The following is a 19,219-nucleotide window of genomic DNA, read 5'->3' on the forward strand; positions in this document are numbered from 1 at the left end:
GAGCTTGTAGAAGTCTAAGTGCAGTGGTGCTGCCCTTTGTAGGAGCTGAATCTATCTGTGTTGATTTAGGGGAAACAGCTGCTCTGAGAATTTACCTTTTGGTGGTGATCGAGAACACCCATGGGAGTATATTAGGCCACTGCATTAATCTTTGGGACAATTGTATTATATAAGGGATTATGGTTTTCTATGTGTCCATTCTTTATTATAAACTGTAAAATCAGAGCTCAAAGAAAAGAAAAAAAAAGTTATTGCAGGAGATGGTGAGAAACAAGCAGAAAAGAGGGAATCCCAATTATGGTTGTTCTCAGTTCCTTTTTCACTCAGCTGTTCCTTGTTTAGTGAATTTCAATCATGTCAACATTGCCTTGCATTCAAGGCAGGGAGATGGACTGTACAGCTTTAGTATTCAGAGAGGCAGCTCTAGCATCAGCAAAAATAACGTGGGGTCTTCTGCTTATGGCCAAACTCACAGCCCTGTATTATGGTCTTCAATCTGCAGGTCAAACTAATATTTGCTGCTATTCTTCCCCCAGGCACAGTTCAGTGTTAACTTCCAACATAAGGCACACCATTTCAGCTTCAGAGTCTTTCTTTTGTCTTTGATTCCTCCCATATTCTCCCCCTCCCCCCCCCCCCAGATCATTTAAAGACAAAGATACTTCTCCTAAATAATCATGCCTGTTCTCCTCACCCACCCTTCCAATGAGTTATGCTTCAGTATATTATTTTCTAAATGGTCATGGTCACTCAGGCTTTGATGGACCTGTTGCTGCCCAGGATAAATCCAGAGTATCTCACTGTTGCTGTCACCCGGAGGCTAGGTAGGTGACTCATGATTTGTCCTTGGTAACCTGCCCATGCAGAATAGGGAATGAAAGAAGGAAATGAGCCTGACAGGGAAGCTGCTGCTGTGTTCTTATTGCAATCCCAGTCTCTTTGGGGTGTTTGGGGGTGAGGGGCATGTTCATTTACTTTGTCTGAAAAGGGTGATGCCAGATTCACTGAAGGAAAAATAAAAAAAAAGGTGATTAAAGCAAATCTGTTCAGAACACATCTAGAGATGAATTTTTTGTGGAAGCAGCTATCAGAGTAGACAGAGAAAATGGTGAGAAAACAGGCTACAGTAGCCTTCCTGGCAGTCCAGTCACAGTTAGCCCTAGAAGTGACTCACAATTAGTGGTTGAAATGACAAACAGAAATCTTTCTACCTGTGAGAAAAGAACAGTGTGTAATATTTTCTGCTCCACAGCATTTTCTAAAAGACAAATCCTTATCGAATGTTAGCAGCATAAGGATCCTGGCTGTTGGTGTTCCCAACTGGACTGGTAGCATGTCTGTGGGTCCTGTAGTTACATGGATAAAATTGACGTTTCACAGTCGTCCCTGAAGAAAACCTCAGGATGCCTGGGTGTCTGCTCCCTCTTTGTTCCAGTGAGAATGTGAATCCCAAATCTCTGCCAGATGTTACAGCTGCCTACAGACTACTTGGCATCCTGCCTGAGGACTTACTGAAACACCTCCTACCTGAGATGAGATGCCTCCTCCTGGGGTCACCATTCTTCACTGGCTGTAGGCATCTGTCAGTTCTGTAATGTCACCTACTGCTAATCTTCAGTCAGCAGGTGCCCAAATTGGGCAGTGTAAATGTGGACTTGCAAGTGGCCTTTCCAAAATGGTGGTTTGGCATCTACCCCTCTCCATAGCTTCCTCTCAGGGTTGGATTGACCTCAGACAGTGGCCTCCATGCTGTGGACCAGATGGGCTTGGCATGGTAATCCCCTAATGATAAATGTGAAGGTTGCTTTTTCTGCCTTTGCAATTGCATGCTGTATGTGAGGGAGTGCAGTGAGCAAGGATAAGGTGTCCTTCATAGCCTTGTCAGTTAGAAAAGAGAATTGGGGAGGCTGTGTGTGGAAATGATCCACAGAGCATGGTGATCCTTGCTGTGTGTGAGAATGTCCTGAAAAACTGTACAGGCAAAGCACTTGGGTGGTGGGAGAGGTTTCGCCTATAGAAAAATCACCCCAGGGGTATCTCGGTGTGTTCACAGAACTATCGCAATACAAGATTTTGTGGATGGTTAAGAGATGCAGTCCAAGTTGTGGCATTTATCTCCCCATCTCTGCTTTCTTTTGTTTCTTTTTTGTGTTGGCTTCTTTGTGTTCAAGCTTCAGACACTACACAGTAAATGTGAGGAGCTTCCCAGCTGTGTTTATTAGCCTCTCTTACACATTATTTATTCAGCAGCAGCATGGCTAAAGATACTACATAGTTAGGATTGATGTCCAAAGTGTCCTAAGACATATGAAAGATCAAAGTCAAAGATGTCCTCTTTTAAAATAACAATTTTGAATAATGGATGTTGTTTCAGCTGTAATGCTATGTATAAAACAGTGATAATTCTAGAAACTTTGCTATTCTTTAATATTAGATCCATAGCTCCCTGTATTTGATCTCAATAAAAACTCAAACGTATGTTAAGAGATTGAAAATCTTGGTGCCATTCTGAAGCTAAGTAGACTTGTTTTTGGAAGTTAAAGGAAGTGTTATATCTCGGCATTATGATGGTAATTTTTTTCATTTTAGAGGGCTATCCAGAAGAGGGGAAAAGTGTCTTATTTTACTGGATTCTTTTTTTCCAATTTGCAGTAAGCATGATTGCAGATGGCATTGATTGTTTTTCTTTTAGCAGCTTCTATGAAGAGATCAAAGCCTGAGTATTGGTCACAGAAGTTGAACTAAGCCAGTTGATTATATTGATAGTATGTGTGGGGCACAGCACACCTATATCCTGCCTGCATTTGTTGTGGGGGCCAGATGTTAAGGTAAGTATTCAGTAAATACCAATCCTGACTCTATGTACATGCACAGTGGTGGGCCTTGAGTTAGCGATTCCCATTCAGATTTCAGAGATGTAGTAGGCAGTTCTCTGAAAACACTGGCTCACTGCTTATTAGCAAGCAAAAGAAAGTAAATTGTTACTAGGAAGGGAAAAGAGCACAAAGCTAAGAATGCCGTTATGCATGTCCGTGGTTCACCTGCATCTCAGACACCATGTTTAGTTCTGATCTCATCTCAAATGGGATAGCAGAACTAGAAGGGGTACAAATTAAAGAACTAATCAGATTAGGCTGAAAAATAGCTTGTCAGCTGTGTGAAATGGCTTATGTGCAGGGACTAAGTAGCAAGGCTAGGACTACTCAGGCTGGAAAAAAGACATCTGAAGAGGCCTGTAGAAGATGTCTGTAAAGTCTTGAACAGTGTTCACAAATGTGCACAGGGCAAGGTGATATGTGAAAGGGAAGGGTCTGGCTTTCAAAGCTAGCGGACATCAACTCAAATGCCTGGAGTAGCATTCAAAAGTGAAGGAGATTATTCATAAAGTTAAGCTGTGACAGGTTGTCAGGTAAAAAGATACCACTGTGCTTGTGCACGCGACATGCCTGAGCCACTGGCTTCTGGGAGTTACGAGACTGTGTTAGGGAATGTTGCATGTGTTTGCTAATGTACTGCCTGAGCATCAGACTTTAAAGGTAGTATTGGAGGATTTCGTCTGAGCTGGTGTGCCTGATACTATGTGTTTATATTTTGATTTATGACATGTTAGCCTGGGTAGCGCAGTTAATAGCCTAACGGTTTTGTAATGATCTGTCTCCATGTTGGGAGCAGCTGAGTCCCACTTAAGCGACCAACTACCAACCTAATTGCAGCGCGGCTGCAACTTGTGTTGCTGTGGCTTTACCCTGCTCTTTTGGGGATCAGCCGCTAGATGCCCCTGTCTCACAAGTAAGAAGCTGGAGGAGACCTGCTCTGCCTGGCACACAAAGCAGCTATGCACTGCTCAGTGCGGGGTGTGTGGGTGTTTTCTGTCGTGAGTAATGAGCAGAGATCGGTGGTTCTGTGCATCAGGTCAGAACTCTTTGGAGAAACGCACGTAGCAATCCTCTGTGACATTTTGCAATTTTCTCCTCTTCGTGGGCCATAAGATATCGACCCCCAATGCAATGGGAATCCATCCTTTCTTAGCAAATGAAAGAGCGAGGTTGGAGAGCAGACCTGATTGAGAAGAGGAGATCAGTAAGGGCTACCTGTGGGCAGGAGCAAAGAAAACCTGACAGGAAACTGCTGAGAGCTGGATGAAGCACTCCAGTTTGGTGATGAGGTTCTCTGGAAGACAGTAGGGTTTGTTGAGACTTTGATACACTTTGATCCCTGGACAGGACTGACATCAAGTCAGGTTTCTTTTGCTTTGCTGTAATGACTAAAGCAGTTCTGCATAGGGTGCTTGCATCTTTAATGCTGTCTTTAAAGTTCAGTGTGAGGAATGGACATGATCGCCAATGAAAACTTGATGTGGGTATGGCTGATTGCTCACCCTGACTCTGTATTTGACATCTGTCTGCCCCTGCATTCACCTTTGCGCGTCTACAGGATGAGCAGTGCACAAGTGTGACTGTTGACTTGTTTGCTTAGCTATGTGAACAGTTTGGGGTGGCAGTGACCAGGGTCTTTGTGACACTCAGCAATAAAATTAGGCTTTATAGATGATCTAAGGACTCTGAGGGGCCTGAGGCCTTGAAAGGACCCTGTTTTTTCATTTGGTACCCTGTGAAGGTATCTTTTACCCCTTCTTTATAATGGAATCTGCTACTGCTCAGACTGTGCAAATGTTTTTTTTGGGGGGAAACTGTTGGGAAATGTTTTTAAAGGACCTTCAATCTTAAGTGTCTATACCATCAACAATTGGGACATCCAGGCAACATTGCAATGTCTGTTCTGATCCATCAATGCTTTGGCACCTGTGCTAGTATCTTGATATTCATTCTCTACATCGACCTTTTTGGTAGTAGATTTGTCTAGATTTGTTCTGGTCAGTAAATATGTGCCATCACGTCCCAGGTTTGCTGTTCTGGTAGGTTTCAGGTGTCTGCTGTTTCTCAGAGCACCCATCACTCTCTGCACCTCTCTGGAGATCACTTCTCCTGGATTCCGCATTAATATCACTCAACTTGATTCCTGTACCCTGTCCCTGCTAGGCTTGCTGCTGACTGTTGTATTTCTGTGGCTCTTCCCATCACTGGAGAGGCAAGTGGTGGCTGGCTCTGAGGAGGGACTTCTTCAGATCTTCTTATCTCCTTCAGAGAAACCTGGTAGAGATGGGTCCACTTCATGAATGCTGTGGCCAGCATTTTCAGCCTTCATATCCAAAGGGGAAGGCAGCTGGTGAGGAAGGAGATATTCCCATTCTGATGCAAAGCAAGTCAGAGCAGGTAACACACAGTCTCCTAATGCTCAGAGATTGACTGTGATAAAATCTGTGGCTCAATTTCAGCCCAAAATGTTTCCTTGCAACTGGTATCCTAGAAGTCTTCCTGTAGCTTACAGATCCTCTTACAGTCACCCTTCCCTCCTGCAGGTAGAGTCAGTGAGTCACACACCTACAAGAGGCAGGTATTCATTAGCATCACCAAACACAGTCCCTGTGCTAGTAATAGCTGCAATTAACAGTGTCAGTACACAGAAGCCCTGAGACAGCTTCTAAATAAAGTACTTTATATCCTGCCCCCTATAAATGTGTTATGCCACCCAATCAACCTAATTTCCTATAGATTTCTGTCTCCTGTTCAATACTCCAGAGGCTAATAAGCTGTGAACTTCTGTTGAACTGTTTCTCCTGGTTCAGATGTTCAGAATTGCTCTTTGCAAAGATTTCCAGTATCTGGTATGCCCTGAATGCAGCTGGGTGCTGCTTGGAGTGAAGCTGGGCTTGGAGTTACCTTGAATGTACAGGAGGATGGAGATCATCAGATTATCCATTCTGACACTTGTTTAATTGTGTTGACAGTTTTATGACTGAACAGGGACTGGAGTGTTAATCAGGCATTAACATAAGCATGCTAGAAATGGTGGTAAAGAATCTTTGTAGCTGGTGGGTATCTCAACAGGCAGGTGCAGTGAAGCTCCTCTTCCTCAGTTGTGGTGCTGGGTTTAGTGGTGCTGTGTGCACCCTTGAGATTTATGCATAGCACAAAAAGAAAATAGATCAGCAGGGCTTTACCCAGGTGACCTTCATGCAGCTCTGCAGAGTCTGGACCTCACTCCCCCCGTGACTAAAACACTGCAGAAATGCAGGCTTGGGTGTGCACTTGCCCTTAGAGAATGCTGTTTAATACCTCAGATGTGTACATAACTCTGCATGCTTTTTTTTTTTTTTTTTCCTTCAAAAAAAGCAAACTGCTGTGCTGAGGCTTTCAGAGAGAGGACTCATCCTTGCTGGCACAGGGCCGGCACAGCTGCCTGTCACTCAGCCACAAGCCATGCTAGCAGTGCCAGGAGACAGCGCCACGCTTTCTTCTCCAGAGAGTGACATCTCTTGATGGGTCGCTGCCTGGAACACAGGAACAGAGCTTGCTGTATGCCGGAGAGTTTCTTGCTCTCCTTGTCTTTTATATAGTTTGCCATGTTTTTGTTTTCAGAAGGGCTTTTTAAAGCTTAGCCGTTAAGGATTGAAAATATTTTGCCAACTCATAATGTTGCTCAAAGCAAAGGGGCACTTTCCTCGCTACATTCTCAACCTCGTGGCTTCCCACCTTGCAAGAATAATGTTTCATCTATCTCAGATTGCTTTCCTGTAACTTCTCTTGTGATGCAGATGAAAGGAAAAGAAATTAATTGCTCAGAGTATAGGTGTACATGTTATACTCAAGATATTCCTCCTCTAGGATTCTGTTCTGCAATTAACTCATTTCTAATTTTCACTTTCTAATTTTCCCTTTCAAGGAGTTTTCAAAACAGTGTACAATGCAAACAAGAAGAAACCTGATGCACAAGGAGGGAGCCTTCTCAAAGGCGGCTCTTGGATTTAGGGAGGTGCAGATGTTTGGCACTTAAAACATCTGCCACTCTGCAGATTATCATGCACTCTCTTGGCTAGAGTAGTTAATGTTGTTTCCAGTTTGAATGACTAAACGTATATTGATATGGTCCTTACAGGCAGGCCTATTCAACAGGCAGGAGAAAAAACAAGTGTGAAACCAGAAATTACTTCGTTTGGGCAGCAGCAGTGCTGTGCTCAAGCCATGAAGTTCATGAGCTTCTATTTTTGGCTGTTCTTGTGCTGAATGGATTATGAACACAGGCAAAGCAACCACAGGCTTGCCTGTGAAGGACTGTGTAGACTTACACTAAATGACACAGATGTGGCTTGGAGCAATATGATGGAAGTGTCCCATATGTATTATTTGAGGCATGTGGAGGGTGGGAGAAGAGTGTGCATAACGCCACAGCATTTTCAGTGTGGTGAGCTTGAAAGCTTATGACTGTCAAAACATAAAGAATTTCTCATTCCTTATTTTGCTTGGATGATTTTTAGTTATTATTTATTTGCCCTTTGGAGAAGCCTGAAAAGGGTTGCATCATGACTTTTCCAGAGAGTTATAAGCAATGAAAGGATGAAATTCATCTCAGTTCCCCTTGTGATCATTTGCAAATTTGGAGTGAGTATATATTAGCTGACTGGAAGGATGAATGGAAAAGCTCTTAGGGACCTTTACTAGAGAGTGCTGGGGCTAATGTTCTGAAAATGGGTGCTGTCCCAACAGAAGGAACATAGCAGCTTGAAACAGAGATTTATCACATCTTTAGCTGCATCTCATGGAACCCTGGAAAAAAAGGCAGAATTGGGAACAGAAGGCAGTCTGAATTGCCCTAGCTGCAGCTATATTCATAATTGATACTGTTTAAACACAGGTTTCCGTATTTCTTCCAAAATCTTCTGGATATTTTTTTTTCCTCCAGGTTCTTGCTACTGAAGCAGCAGCCCTTCCTGCCTTTCCCACCCAGTTACTGAATCTTCTTGCGCCTATGAAATTACAGTCCATCTGTTGTAGGTAGCTGATAATGAGAGGATGGTGGTAAAAAGAAAACTGGAAGCATTCACAGCATACCAGCACTGCTGTTCTACCTGCTGGATTGCACAGGTAAATGTATTAGGGTCAGAGCTCTGATGAAAAGGGTGTGTTTTGCCAGGATAAGTTGTTGTGGTAAGGGTCAGGAGAGGAGGAGGGCAAGGCCAAAGTCAGAAATTTGTATGGGTAAAGGTTTTAAGCTCTACATGAATCAGTAGAATGAAAAGTTTGAGTTTTTTCCAAAGGCATGGCTTGAGACCAATTTCTTCTGCTGTTGATGCTGGAAATCAGACCCATGTTGCCCAAAATGAGCTTCCAAATTCTTCAGAGCACATTCCTGAGTGTGCCACAGCTGCAGGGGGATTGCTAGGGGCAGAAGGAAAGGAGAGGGAGAATTAGGTTATCTGCAAAGGTTAAATGTGATTGCAGGAGTGCATGACTGGCTGACTCCCTGACTGGAACAGGAAAGAGGTAACACTTGTGTAAAGCACTCTTTTGTGGATGGTGTCCCTAACAACATTTCCATCCACCCTGCCTATCAGCTGATGTGCCGTTTGCAGTATATAATTTCTAAATACTGTGTGCTTAGTTCAAAAGGTGCTTTCTGTTTCTGTGACTTCTTGCTGCTCGGAGGCAGACTGTGTGAGGCTCAGTCACCAGCACGTTGTATCCTGGTTACCCGTGGCCCTTCTGCATTGCTTGGAAGAATTCAGCAGTGCTTCTTTACAAAGTTGCCTCTTGATAAGCTTTCTGAGCCCTAGGAGTCTGGTTCTTTCCCCCGCCTTCCCCCGCACATATAAGCTATGGCGCTTTGGATGCTAATGCTTCAAATAGTTATCTCCTCCCTTGCTTTGGCTTTCATGTATCAGCTTTGGTGGTCCTGTTCTGTAGACTGAGAGACTCCTGTGCAATAAGGGATGCATCTGATTGCTGGACAGCTGTCTGAGATGGAGATTATGCTTGTATGAAGCCTGTGTTACAGGGATTGGATGCAGTAATAAGCAGTTGTTCAGACAAAGCGGCACTTCAATGTATTTTTATTCCATATTTGAACAACCCTGGGCTACACTTGAACCAGAGTTTCACAGACATGTCAGCTTACCACGGGTGACAACAGCCAGTGATCTTGGATGCATCACTGTATGGATACATGCTTTTTAAGTGCTCCTGATTCTGAGTGGTTTGTGTTTTTCAAGCCTTATTTACTCCCTCAAGTCAGAAATGTCAAACTGAAGCTCTTGATAGGGGGGTTGGAACAAGATGATCTTTAAGGGCCCTTCCAACCCAAACCGTTCTGACTCTATGATTCTGTGATTCTTCTTGACCGCGTGGCCTATATAAGACAACTCCTCATCTTTTCTGTGATCTCTAAAGCACACACTGTTGTTGAGACCTCTGTAATCAGAGTAATGAAATGAAAACTTTCCAGTTGTACTTAGCCCTTGTGGCTTTTTATAAGGTTAGTCCAATTTCATTGCACTGGATGTGGTAGTTTATGATTACTTTGGTTATAGTGGGTTGTAGCATGGTGGAATCCATAGGAAGTGGAAATAAATGAATAGAATTGATTTTTTTTTTTTTTTTATGGCAGTGGATAAAGATGGAAAACTGAGTATTTAAATTACTTTAATCAGTACAGGAAAGTGAATAAGCTACCTTTGTACTACTCTCCTTTACAATTTGATTGCTCATTTTACTAAAATCTGATAATATTGTAACAACATCTGTTCATGAAATTAGCTATCTGAACACTAAAGCCTGTGTTTAGAGCTCTTAGTTGAAGTAGGCATACCCCCCCCCCCCCCCCCCATGTATTTGATATATTCAGGCCCCAGTTTTGACTCTTGTGGGGCTAAGCCAAGCAAATCCACAGGTGTGGGTGTTTTGTTTTTTTCCAATGGTACTGTACCATGTAAACACTGTCCCAGTTGTGGCTGTGCAAGGAACTCGATACCAGCCAGTTCAGAGGACTGATGGAGGAGCATTAGCCAGAAGGGCCTTTTTGGTGTCTCCAGCTCTGTGGTTAGTTATTGTGCTCTTAGGAGGGGAACTCCATATGCTTAGAGGAAGAAGGAAAAGCATCTCGTGTAACCTTGGCCTTATCAATGTGAACTGGGGCTCCCTAATTTTCCTCAGTGATCATCTGCTTTGTCTTTCCTGAAGCTGAATGAGACAAAATGTTTCAGTATTTGAGATCCTGCCTTTTTCAAATGAACAAAGAACTAGGACTCTGCTGCTTTTGGATATATAGTGATTTCTTCCTATGGGATGGTTAATTTAAACCCTGCTGAACAACATGAGAGTGAAATTAGTGACTGGGACATTAAAATACAGAATATCCACAGGGAAAGGACAGCCTAACTGCACCCAAAGACTACAGCACTGATCCCACTCACACATCTGCTGGGGTTCTGTGCCCTCTTTTAAGGTGTGCAATAAAAGCACCTGCTCAAAAGCATAGACTCTCTTTAAGCCAACTGGTCTTTGTGGGGAGGAGTGTATTTCTGGGGGTTTTACTAAGGAAAATGCTAGTGTAAAGGGCTGTATTTGTTGAAGTACAGCAGTATGTATTGCTGGGTATAAAACTTGATCAAGTGTCTCTCTTCCCCATGGAGCATGATATAGTCTTATAATTAACTCACTCATAACGTTTCCTTGCTATTATAAAAATACTAACTGAATAGACAGTGTTGGAGTTCTGGGGTTAAAGTCTGGAATGCTTACCTGACAGCATCAATTACTTCTTCAAAATTCTTTGCTCTCCTGCCCTAAAAATGTTTTTCAGTCAGTCAAAATCATGTCCCTTCTCCCCCTTCCCTGCTAAATGATCCATATAGCAAGAATTTGCTGTGATATTTAAAGAGAGATCTCAGTCCTCAGGCATGTATCCGCCTAACGTGTATCTCTCTAAGTTAGAGCAAGTGTTTCAGTGTGGAGCCCAGTATACAACAGCCAAAGCTTTTTATCTTTTTTTTTTTTTTCCCCCCCAGGGTAACCACAGGAAGAAAAAAGAAAAAATCAACTAGGAGTGAGGAGAATAAAAAAGACAAACAAATTTTGCAAATCCTTCCAATCTGGAGCACCAGGCATGAAGCAACAAGGAAAATGCTGATTGATCAGGGATGCTGTATATATGGTGAGAGGCCAAGGCCATGTTAAGTAACTCCTATGAAATATTAACTCCCCCTCCCACCAAAATCAGGAACATCTAGCACTACACAGACTGGTGCTAAAGGGTAAGAAACTAGGCTGGAGAGAAATGTTGTGTATTTCATTTTCAAAGAGTAAATATATTTCTACCAAAAGGAAGATTGATTCACTTTTATTCTCTTGAAGTTAGGGAAGAAGCTTTCTGTAGAAAACTTTCTTTATCTTCTCATCTCCTTCAGTTGGAAGGGATCTACAACAATCATCCAGTTCAACTGCCTGACCAATTCAGGGCTGACCAAAAGTTAAAACATATTATTAAAGACATTGTCCAAATGCCTTTTAAACACTGACAGACTTGGGGCCTTGACCACCTCTCTAGGAAGCCTGTTCCAGTGTTTGACCACTGTCTTGGTAAAGAAATGCTTCCTAATGTCAAGTCTGAACATTCCCTGATGCACCTTTGAGCCATTCCCACGCATCCTGTCACTGCATATGACACCTGTTGTAGTAAAAGAAATGTTAGAGCATATTATTAGTAGAGTATTTCCTGCTTAGGACAGGCTTGGTTGAATAAGGCTGGGAGATGATGCTTTACCTAAATACTAGCCCATATTAGCCCTGGGGTACTAGCCCATTAGCGAATCATTGGGACTCATCATGTGTTCCACCATTTCAGTGGAGCTGCTTTTTTCCTCAAAATGAGCCTAGCTTTAGGTCTGACCCAGAAACATGCTGGGAACAATGAGCCTGGTTTATTTGCAGGTTTTTGTAGTCCAGGGAATGGGTAGCAGTCCTACCAGTGGCAGTTATTGTGAATCGTATTTCAGAGTGCCTAACTGTGAGGACCTGTTGTTCTAGACAATACTCAATTTCTTACTTCCCTTCTGGGTCTCCCTTGTCATAGATCTGAGATCACAGACCACAGGGTGGTGTGTGATGGGTCTGGCCAAGATCCTCTGTAGATGTCCACCAAGAAGGTTGGATCAAGGGGTCTGTCCCAGGTCAAAATGTCCATGAAAACAATCTGGTCATAGGAGTTTTGATTTTAATGAAGTTATATTTGACTGGGAAAAATGGACTATCAAGTCAAAGAAAAATGACAGAACTGTCCAGTGAACACAGTATGTGCCTGTGTGAATGCACATACAGTTTTATATGCATACATTAGCAGCTGAGGGACAGTTTATGTTGTAGCCTTCATTCAAGATAAAAACCCATTTATTTGTAGTCTAATCAATGGCAAGTCAATTTTGTTTTCCTTTGCTACAACAAACACACTGGGGTATGATAACTTATCAAATATTCAACCATGATAGAACTGCCACAGAAGGAAGCAAGCATAACATGAATCTTGAGCAAATGTAGCTAATCTTGCATTGTAAGGTCATGTTATTTTTAAACTGTGTAAAGAATGTGTAGCACGTGTTAGATAGTGTTTGTGTAGCCCTTTTGATTTGGTTTTATTTTGTAAAGCCAGTTTGGCCCTTTTTAGGGCTTGTTCCACTGGGAACAAGCCAGTGGAATGTGTGAGCCTCTGGAATCACAAGCCAATGGGATGATTCCTAATCCTGGCCTCCATTTGTAAAAATGTCTTTTTAGAAAATTTCAAGGAATGAGAAATCTTGCTGCCTCCAGACATCTTCCAGTAAATAGAGTTCAGTTCTGGACTGAAGTCAGACGTTGCAAACTCCCGATGTGTAGCTCTAAGACTCCTGGGGCCAGTCTCCCTTGGTTACATCAACCTGAAAATAAGAGTTGTGTCTGAGGTGTGGTGCTCAGTCGTGGCGCTGGGAGCAAACTGCACTTTGTATAGTCATTATTACCCCTCGGGCAACACTCTTCTGACAGCACTCAGTTTTAGCTAACTAAGGGTTTTCTGAAATTGGCCTTTTCGAATAATGTCAGTATCTTTCAGGTACTGCAAGGGTTTTCTATATTTCTTCCAAGTCAGCTGATCTAAGAGGAGCTGCTAATCCCAGTGGCAATGGAATTTGACCCATTTTCAAGACGTTGATTCTTTTCGTCTTGCTGAAGATAAGAGCCTTATCTTTGTCAAGTTTGGGTGAAGCATGGGCTCCGTATCCCAGACAGCAGATGAATGTACCCTGGGCTGCTCAAGCCTTAAAGAAAAGTTTAATCTCCTTGAAAACGGATTTTCTCTAACCTGGGAATAGATATATAACAGTCTTGTTGTCGAGCATTATATAAACTTTACTGGTCAAAAGGCTGTCTTGATTACTCTTATACACAAAATTTGGAAAAGAACGGAGGTACCAAGGTAGAAAATTCAGAATTAACAAGAAATTAGCCTTTCTTTTTTTTTTTTTTTTAAAGCTCTTTCACATGGCCTTGGCTTGAGATTTTCAATTATTTTGTTACAGTATTTTTTTCTTTTACAAAATGAAAAGTCTTTATTAGCTTTTAAAGCTATCATAGAAGATGTTAACTGAAACTCGCACAGGGCCTGCTGATTGATCGTTAACACTTTTGTATCCAGAATCCTTTTGGTATTTGCTACTGCTCCTGGATACTTTGTTTTAAGGCATGTTTCCTTCATTTTATAAAACTGTGCATTGGTTGTGAGGGTCTGTTTCCACAGCTAAGTATTTACCTTGAAGAACTAAATTACTCGTAGCTGTCAGCTAGACTGAACTAATATTTTTGAAGGAAAGTGAAACTGCGTCTTGGTTTGATTCTGATGCTTTTTGACATTTCAATTAAAATACCAAAATGAAAGTCTTTTTTTTTTTAACTGAAATTTGCTTTTTGATTTGTGTTTTGAAAACAAAAAAAAGAAGGAAAATTTTAATTTAAAAGAAGAACAATACGTTTCTCTCACAAAAAAAAATGTTTTTCAGTAGTTCAAATAACAACTTGCAGTGTTTCATAAAATCAGACTTTGAGCAACTCTTTTTAAAGCATTTCTTTATGCTTTTTTGTTTGTTTGGACTCCTACACAATAAGTGACGTTCAATCAGAATTAGGAAGATGTTTCAAGTTATAGTTACTGTGTTTTCCATCCAAAAGTGTGAATGTATCCATGTTTTCTTCAGACCGGGCTTTTGCCAGCCAAAGACCCATGAGAAGAACAGGCTGAATTTTGCACTATATCTCAAGCTCTCACCAACTTGAGGTTGGCGCATCTTATTCAAAGAACACTTGCGCATCGTATTTTCCATTAATTTACGTGGCTTAAGGCTGAGATCTGAGAGTTCTCCTTTGTTCAGGCATGCATGTTTTTTGTGAGCAAGGACCCACAGGAAAAAAAAATAAAAATGATGCAACAATCAATTTGTTCATTCTTACTTTTTGTTGTGTTCCTGTAAGTGATAGTAATGGGGGAAACTGAACTTCTGTAGGTAGGGAGGGTAAATTCTTTCCTCTGAAGCATGCTCAATGGAAAGCCGCTTTCAGGGCCCATGGAGTGTAGTGAGCAGGAGAGTCGCATCAAGGAACTGGTAGAATGTTACTCATGCAAAGAAAAAGTGGAAAGAAGCAGAGAGCAAAAAGCCAGGACTTGGGTGTAGAAGGGACTAGGGACTGGAGACGACTGGGCAGTTTGCATCTCAGGAAGGCACTGACTTGGATGGAAAGCAAGCTGCAGGCAAGAGCACACCTATAAGGACACAGTGGGCAGTTAATTTTTACTTTCTGTTCTTCTTGCCTTGTCACTTGGAATTGTTTCCATCTAAAAAAAAGAAATAATCTGAGTTTATATTCAATCTTTCCTGTCTTTTATTAGTTTAAAAGCAATTTGGTATTCTTTGGGAAGCTTAGGGTAGGAAAAATTTTAGGGTGAAGTCTAGTTTACTTGGGCTATTGTCACATCCATTCTATGCTTTACTGAAACTGAAGTAGGAGGATGAAAGCTCACAGTTTTACTCAAACGGATTCAGGCTTATAATAAGTGAAAGAAAAGTCAACAGTCAGCGATGTTTGGCTTTTTGGATAACAACTGGTCTGTCCATCTCTAAGGAATGAAGCAGGTGGGTTTTTAATAAGGTTTATTTGGCTTGTCATTAAGTTAGGCAAGCAAAGAAAGTCATTATCAATGTTTATGCCACATGAAGGCACTCTGAAACAGTAATAGAGCATACAGGCTCAAATGTCTGCTGTTCACTCAAAATTTGAGGCTGAAAGGGAAGAGGAACTGTTACAGCCAAACTTTGATCTTTTTCCCATCTGTATATATCTATAGTATACTTCTATCAAGGTACCAGTTGGCAGGAGCTGTCAGATCTCAGGTGTTGCAGAATGGATTAGCCATTCACTCAAATCATACTTCATACTAACCTGCATGTATCATTCTGCCAGGTTTCATGAACGTTCCCAGTCATATATCTGTGGATATGCAGTATGGTTCATATGATGTGAATTCCCAATTGCAGGGCAGTGCCAGACTTGCGTTCCAAGCAGGTGTGCTGCAGAGCTGCACACACACAAGAGACCTGATGCTTCCAGGAAACTTTTATCTTCATGTGTGAATTCTAGAGCGTCAATCTGTGCAGGCAGAGTGGACACAGCCAGTATTTCTAGCTGTCCAGGAATTCTGGATGAATGTATGAAACCATCAACTTCTGCTAATGCAGAATTTCTGTCTGGAAAAAGATAGGGTCTGTCAAGATTTGAATTTGCTATAATTTGAAATGTGACTTTTTAAAATTTATCTTCTGTGTTGAGGTCAGAACCATGTCTAATCACATCTTACCAACCTTTTTTTTGTTTCATATATAAAGGCTGACATTCTCTAATAATGAACTGCTACTGTTTGGCTGGACTTCAGGCAGAAGGAAAAATGTCAGGATGTACAATCATGTGAGTTGGTAACAGTGAATCAAAATGCATCACCCGATTCTGAAGATTGTATTTTGACCTGCTATGAGCCTATCCCATTAAAATTTTAAATACCCTTTTCCCCAGACCTCCTCTAAAATAGAACAAACTATGTGGAAAAAAACTGATGTTCTGGCTATGGCTTAAATAACAGAATTCAGGAGAGCCAAGGGGTAAGGCTTGCACTTGATTCATACTCCTTTCAGTTTCTCTCCATATACTCAGGTGAAGATCAGCCCTAGTTTTGAAATTCTTGGCTTGTCGCACTTTGCATCGCAATTACTGTGTTTTCTAAACATTTTGGGTTTTGTTTGAAATGCTTCATTTGATCTGAGATTGACTCAAAGCAACAGATCTGAAAGTGTAACTGAGCTTGCTTTCTATCCTGCAGCAATCCAAGAGGATCAGGTGATAGGGGATGCCTGGATGCTGTTAGTTCATTTGCATGTGAACAAGATAACTTCAGTTTATTCCCACCCTACATACTGAAAAAAAAAGTAAGTGATGGGCTCTAAGGTAATGGAGTTTATCTGATAGAGTTCTTAGCAGTATGCTGTGAACAAAAATTGTTATCTAGCTCAAACTTAGTTATATCCACTGCAGTGATATTGCATGATAAACTAACACCTGATTTGAAAATGTATGGCAAATCTTGGTATTTTTCAGGTGCTTTCAAAACTCCTTCTATAAGTTCCTTGGGAAGCAAGTGACACTTGCCTTGAAATGGCAGAGTTTCCAAGTCACTTTGGGGGCTTTTCTGCCAGCTGTAGGGATGGAGGAGAGTATTTGTCTTGTTCCCTGTGGCAGCAGAGAATTTCAGTTTTGCTGGAACCTTCAGCTACTCTGCTTTTCCAGTCAGTATTTTTGAAATGTGTTTTAGCTGGGACAAGACAGGGTGATCAGAAAGCAGACACAACCTGACAGATGGCAGGAGAGATTTCCAGAAGTGTCTGAAGGACACTTGGGGAAAGAACTCCTCTCTGATTTCAGCTACAAGAAGGAGAGTCCAAGCAATTCATCTGGGCTGCTTGCTATGCTGATCCCAATCCTGGGGAGACTTATGCCACTGAAGCTCCACTGAGCTGGAGGCAGTTACTTGGGACTTGCACTGATGTGAATCTGGGCCAAGGTGCCCACAAATCGGCCCTGATCTCTTGTCTTTCAAGTAAGAACAGAACTATCTTGTGCTTTTTACAGAGAACTTGAACATGAAAAATCCTGCATAGCTTGGTTGCTTATAGCAGAGCTTCCCAGCTGTGACGAGTGGCTTTGGGAGCTTACATTTTAGGGTGCCAGTCCTGGGGTACCTAAGCAGGGCCTCAAGTACTCTGAGCACTTCTCTTCTGAAAACCAAGCAGTTTGTTTTAAGCCTCTGAAAAAGCAGACACTTAACTTTCTTTGAATATCTTGGCCCTGGGGATTTACAAAGCTACAGACCACTGATTTTCTTTGATTTTTATGGTACAGTGGGACTGTGTGATGAATTTCATTTCTGGTGGTTTTCACTTGGAAACAGTAAGCAAAAGCTCATTTTAATGAGCACTTTGCTCTCCTTGTCCTGCTCTGTCTCTGTGTACAATATAGCATAAATGAATATGAAACAAAAGGCAGTCTGCCTTTCTCTAAACAGCTATGCCAACTCTAAGACCACAACCATCCTGAGCTGTGAGTGCTTCTTCCCCCCCCTTCCCCCCAGTATTTGAACTGTTCTTATCTTCTGCCTTCATGGCTTTACATTCCTGATTTATCTGATATGTCTCCTTCCTCCAGAGCACCTGCCCAAACTTTCTTTCCTGAAGGAACCATACGACTGCAAGTTTTAAGGCAGGTTTTAAGCTCACACAGGGTGGTTGCACCTCCGTAAAACCATTGGTCTCTGCTCTCCTTTTTCCACCCTTCTAAGCTTGGTTTCTTTTTCTGTATCGATTCCCTGTTTCTTACTGATTCTGCCTCTTCTGTGGGTCGTTATGTTAAGCAAAAGCACATACTTAAGATCTGTCCAAACCACAGAAAGCTTGTTTGTATGTTGACAGATTCTTCTGAACTGAGGCTACTCTTAGGAATACCTGATATATTTTCTGGCCTTAAAGAGTCAACAGTTCATCACCTCTTTTTAGCACATTGGCAGTGAGACAAATAGCTTGGATGTTTTTTCCTGTTTTTGGAAGAGGGAAGCTCCTCCATGATGGTGGAGGCTTTGAAAAGGAAGGTGGTTGTCACACTGGCAGGATAACCTTCCTAATATCAGAAGGTCTGATGTGGACTTAATCAATTTTGATAATAAAACATGGATAAAAAAGGGAAGACAGCAGGGTTAAATCTATAGCAGTAGTCAATGGGGCATCCTTGCTGTGGAGGTGATTAAGAAAAGTATTTTTTTGCCTGTTGTTCCCCCATAGAGCATTTCATTCTTAATATACAGGTGCCACATGAGATCTGTGTATGTACTGCAGATCCCTGACAAATGGAATGCAGTTCATGATGTGGTTATGCAACTGTTTTCACCTGCCAAAAGATGCCGCTCTGCCAAATGGCATGGTCCCCCCATGTTCATAAATGGCCTTGTAGTGAAAGGAAAGAGTTAGTTTTTAGCTGGATCCATCTGCCTCATTGTGCAGCCACATTGAAACTCAGGTGGTGGAAAGGGGTAGCCAGGAATTAGCAGTTAGGGTGCTGAAACTGGCAGTGTGAATTGGTTCTGGTTCAAACACGTGTATACCCAGGGCCCAGAGTAACTTCCTGATGTTGGTAGAGAGTAAAATTGAGTGCTGAATTTACCCTTCAGTATAGCCATAACAAAGGGTAGTGCTTGTAACCTTCCAAATACTATGTACGATGTTCATGGCAGTGTAAAGCTAACTTCACGTGAAACGTGACTTTGGAAGAAAGCTGGCTTCTGAATTGCATGTGTGAACACGTGTTTGTATGTTAAGATGACCTTTATAGTACAAGGTATAGGTCTTTGCAGTCCATTCACTTATAAGCACACCTTTGCTTTCCGTACATCTCTCCTGTGTGTATCTCCAACCTGGATCACTACAGGGTAGCGCTGGGCAAATAGAGGAATAGCTAACTAAAACATTTCCTGGTTCTCTGTATTATTTTTTTGTTTGTTTGCAAAAAGTGAAATCCATGTGTCTCAAGCTCCTTTTACGAATCAGAATGATTGTCAGGTATCTTCTTGTAGGAAAAATGGTTATGTCTTTCCTAAACCACACTCAAGTTACTAGGGAATGTTGCTCTGCACACTTGTAAAGCTCGTGTTAAAGCAGTGAGCTCCTCTACACCCAGTCTATCTTCCACGCTATCTCTAGCTGTCTCTTTCA

The 19,219-nt window shown here is 41.9% G+C and overlaps 1 long non-coding RNA gene across 1 annotated transcript; it reads left to right on the top strand.

Moving 5' to 3' along the window:
- The first annotated feature begins 7,896 nt into the window (after nt 1-7,896).
- LOC309672595 lies at nt 7,897-16,315 on the top strand. Its single transcript, XR_014269244.1, has 4 exons — nt 7,897-7,982; nt 10,901-11,046; nt 15,797-15,875; nt 16,285-16,315. It is a non-coding gene; the product is annotated as an uncharacterized lncRNA (long non-coding RNA).
- The last annotated feature ends 2,904 nt before the right edge of the window (nt 16,316-19,219 follow it).

The sequence above is a fragment of the Vanellus vanellus genome, assembly GCF_965231255.1.
Source record: "Vanellus vanellus genome assembly, chromosome: 5".
Taxonomy (NCBI): domain Eukaryota; kingdom Metazoa; phylum Chordata; class Aves; order Charadriiformes; family Charadriidae; genus Vanellus; species Vanellus vanellus.